Below are 4,999 nucleotides of genomic sequence, written 5' to 3' on the forward strand. Positions count from 1 at the left end.
ATAGCTTCACTTATGATCTGAAACTTTTCCCCTTTACCACCAAATAAAATCTACCCAAGTCACAAACTTTTCAATCCAAGTGAGGAATGGATTTTAGTAGATACATCCATTGTTAAATGAAAAAGTAACCTAGAAAAATGCAAAGTTAGAGTATTTAATAAAAAGTGGTGATGATGATGATGGTGATGATGATGATGATGATGATGATGATGATTTCCACAACAGTTTCACGACAGGCAAAGAAAAAATGCTCTAAGAAGTAAATGACTTTCTCAAGCTTCTCTAGTAAATAAGGTTGCTGGGATTCATATTCAACAGACAGAGAACAGGGAACAAGGACAAGCTAAGAGAGAAAATCCTCACAATCAATAGTAGAGGAAGGATAGTTGCCAGTCATCACAATTCAAAGGTCATGAATTCAAGCCCTTGTTCTGCAAAATGTTAGCAAATTCTCTGAGAATCAAATTTCTTATCACTAGAGTAAACAGAATAATGTTATCTCAAGGGTATGGTCTGTAGTTTACTTTTTTGGTACTGTCTTTGTTTTGGTATCAAGGTAACATTAGCTTTGTAAAATGAATTGGAAAGTGTTCATTCTATTTTCAGGAAGAGAATGTGTGCAATTTCCATAGAATTTTTGGTAGCATTCTACCAGGTGGTAGAATGGTGGAACTAACTATCTTGGCCTGGAGAGGTTTTTGTTTTGTTTTAGTTTGGTTTGGTTTGATTCGATTTGGTTGACAGTTTTGAGACATTTAGCTACAAATTAATCTTTGTTGATAGTCAGACTATTGAGAGTGTCTCTTTTTACATCAGTAAAGAGTTTGTACTTTTTTAAAATTTTTATTTGTTTTATTTGTTTATTTTCAGCGTAACAGTGTTCATTGTTTTTGCACCACACCCAGAGGACAGTACCTGTCCTCCCTATTACCCACCACCTGGTTCCTCAACCTCCCATCCTCCCGCCCCTTCAAAACCCTCTGGTTGTTTTTCAGAGTCCATAGTCTCTCATGGTTCATCTCTCCTTCCAGTTTCCCTCAACTCCTTCTCCTCTCCATCTCCCCATGTCCACCGTGTTCTTTGTTATGCTCCACAAATAAGTGAGACCATATGATACTTGACTCTCTCTGATTTATTTAGCTCAGCATAATCTCTTCCAGTCCCGTCCATGTTGCTACAAAAATTGGGTATTCATCCTTTCTGATGGAGGCATAATACTCCATTGTATATATGTACCACATCTTCCTTATCCATTCATCCGTTGAAGGGCATCTTGGTTCTTTGTGCAGCCACTTTGGAGAACAGTGTGGAGATTCCTCGAGAAATTAAGAATAGAGCTTCCCTATGACCCTGCAATTGCACTGCTGGGTATTTACCCCAAAGATACAGATGTAGTGAAAAGAAGGGCCATCTGTACCCCAATGTTTATTGCAGCAATGGCCATGGTCGCCAAACTGTGGAAAGAGTTTGTACTTTTGAAGGAAGTAGTCTGTTTCCTCTAAGTTGTCAAATGTGTGTATATACAGTGGGTAGTAGTGTCCTCTTTTTCTCCTGATGACTGTGTGTTCTATACTAACATTCCCTGTTTCATTTTCTCAACCCTGGAGTGATTATCAGTATTGGTAATTTGTATGTTGCCTTTTTTCTTTGCCAATCTTGCCAGAGATTTGTCAAGTTTACTGATTTTTCAAAGAGCCAGATTTTTATTTAATTCATTTTATACTGTCTTCCTGTTTCAAATTCATTGATTTCTGTCGATGATTTGTCCATGTCTTTCCTTCTTCTTTTGGCTTTATTTTGCTCTTCTTTTTCTATTTCACTGAGATGTGATTTTAGGTAACTAGATATTAGGTTTTCTAACAGAGGCATTTAGTGTTATAAATTTCCCTCTCAAGACTAGCTATATCTCAGAAATTCTGACATGAACTTTCGTTTCGCTCAGCTCAATGTATTTTTTGTTTCCTTTGAGACCTATAGATTATGTAGAAGTGTGTTGTTTAGTTTTCAAGTGTTTGGATATTTTCTTATTATTATTCTGTTATTATTTTCTTTTTATTCCATTAGGGTCACAGAACATGCTCTGTATCATTTCAGTTTTTAAATATTTCTTGAGGTCTCCCCACATTTCATAAGGATATGATTTGTCTTGGCAAATTTTCCATCAGAACTTGAAAACAATATGGACATTCCACTGTTGTTTAGTGGGGTGTTCCACAAATGTTTATTATAGCCTAATTGTTGAGAGTATTTTTGAATCTTCTTTATCATTGCTGATTGTCTAGTTGATCTACCAATTATTGAGAAAGAGCTACCAAAACCTCTAATTACAACTGTGGATCTGTCTATTTCTCCTTTCTGTTCTATCATTTTTTGCTTCATATTTTTTGGCATCTATGTTGCTTGGTGCATGTACACCTACAATTGATATGTCTTTCTGGTGGAATGACTCTTTTGTTATTGTATAATGACTCTTTGCCTCTGGTTATTTTCTTTGCTCTGAAGTGTAATTTATCTGATACTAGTATAACATTATTCATCTCCTTTGATTAATATTTGCATGATACATATTTTTAAAGATTTATTTATTTATTTATTTGATAGAGAGAAAGAGAAAGCATTATCAGGGGGAGGGGCAGAGGGAGAAGAAGGCTCCCTGTTGAGCAGGGAGCTGAATGTGGGGTTAGATCCCAGGACCCCCAGATCATGATCTGAGCTGAAGGCAGACAACAGATGCTTAATCACCAGAGCCACCCAGGCATCCCTGCACGATACATCTTTATTATCATTTATTTTGAATCTACCTATCTTATATCTAAACTGAGATTCTTGTATACAGTATTTAATTTTGCTACGTTTTTAATTCCTGTATTTTGTGTATTTAGACAAATTACCTATAATGTAATTATAGTTGTTAGGGCTTAAGTCTGAGATTTTGTTTTCTTTTCTGTTCATTCTTTTTTTTTTATTTACCTATTTTTAATTAATTTATTTATTTTTTCAGCGTAACAGTATTCATTGTTTTTGCACAACACCCAGTGCTCCATGCAATACGTGCCCTCCCTATTACCCACCACCCGGTTCCCCCAACCTCCCACCCCAGCCCCTTCAAAACCCTCAGGTTGTTTTCCAGAGTCCATAGTCTCTTATGGTTCGCCTCCCCTTCCAGTTTCCCTCAACTTCCTTCTCCTCTCCATCTCCCAATGTCCTCCATGTCATTTGTTATGCTCCACAAATAAGTGAAATCATATGATACTTGACTCTCTCTGCTTGACGTATTTCACTCAGCATAATCACTTCCAGTCCCGTCCATGTTGCTACAAAAGTTGGGTATTCATCTTTCCTTTTTTTTTTTTTTTTAATAAACGTATAATGTATTTTTATCCCCAGGGGTACAGGTCTGTGAATTGCCAGGTTTACACACTTCACAGCACTCACGATAGCACATACCCTCCCCAATGTCCATAACCCCCTCCCCCTCTCCCAAACCCACCTACCCCCAGCAATCCCCAGTTTGTTTTGTGAGATTAAGAGTCATTTATGGTTTGTCTCCCTCCCAATCCCATCTTGTTTCATTTATTCTTTTCCTATCCCCCTAACCCCCCATGTTGCATCTCCACGTCCTCATATCAGGGAGATCATATGATAGTTGTCTTTCTCTGATTGACTTATTTCACTAAGCATGATACCCTCTAGTTCCATCCACATCATTGCAAATGGCAAGATTTCATTTCTTTTTTTTTTTTAAGATTTCATTTCTTTTGATGGCTGCATAGTATTCCATTGTGTATATATACCACTTCTTCTTTATCCATTCATCTGTTGATGGACATCTAGGTTCTTTCCATAGTTTGGCTATTGTAGACATTGCTGCTATAAACATTCGGGTACACGTGCCCCTTCGGATCACTATGTTTGTATCTTTAGGGTAAATACCCAGTAGTGCAATTGCTGGGTCATAGGGTAGCTCTATTTTCAACATTTTGAGGAACCTCCATGCTGTTTTCCAGAGTGGTTGCACCAGCTTGCATTCCCACCAACAGTGGAGGAGGGTTCCCCTTTCTCCGCATCCTTGCCAGCATCTGTCATTTCCTGACTTGTTAATTTTAGCCATTCTGACTGCTGTGAGGTGATATCTCATTGTGGTTTTGATTTGTATTTCCCTGATGCCGAGTGACGTGGAGCACTTTTTCATGTGTCTGTTGGCCATCTGGACATCTTCTTTGCAGAAATGTCTGTTCATGTCCTCTGCCCATTTCTTGATTGGATTGTTTGTTCTTTGGGTGTTGAGTTTGCTAAGTTCCTTATAGATTTTGGATACTAGCCCTTTATCTGATATGTCGTTTGCAAATATCTTCTCCCATTCTGTCAGTTGTCTTTTGGTTTTGTTAACTGTTTCCTTTGCTGTGCAAAAGCTTTTGATCTTGATGAAATCCCAATAGTTCATTTTTGCCCTTGCTTCCCTTCCCTTGCCAATGTTCCTAGGAAGATGTTGCTGCGGCTGAGGTCGAAGAGGTTGCTGCCTGTGTTCTCCTCAAGGATTTTGATGGATTCCTTTCTCACATTGAGGTCCTTCATCCATTTTGAGTCTATTTTCATGTGTGGTGTAAGGAAGTGGTCCAATTTCATTTTTCTGCATGTGGCTGTCCTCTTTTTGGGATTTTACTGTTGTTTATCATCTGTGTCTGCATCAGGCTTCTGTAACAATGTACCATAACTGGTTTGCTTTGTTTGTTTGTTTGCTATGCTTTATTTATGTATTTATTTATTTCTCACTGCTCTGGAGGCTAGAAGTCCAAGATCAAGGTTCCAGCATGGTTGTATTCCAACAAGGACCTTTTTCCAGGTTTCAGACTGCCAACTTCTCTCTTTATCTTTGTGAGTAAGGAGGGTTCAATAGCTCTGTGACCTCTTTTTTTTTAAGATTTTATTTATTTATTTGACAGACAGAGATCACATGTAGGCAGAGAGGCAGGCAGAGAAAGAGAGGAGGAAGCAGGCT

The sequence above is a fragment of the Meles meles genome, chromosome 1 (genome assembly GCF_922984935.1).
Source record: "Meles meles chromosome 1, mMelMel3.1 paternal haplotype, whole genome shotgun sequence".
Lineage (NCBI taxonomy): Eukaryota > Metazoa > Chordata > Mammalia > Carnivora > Mustelidae > Meles > Meles meles.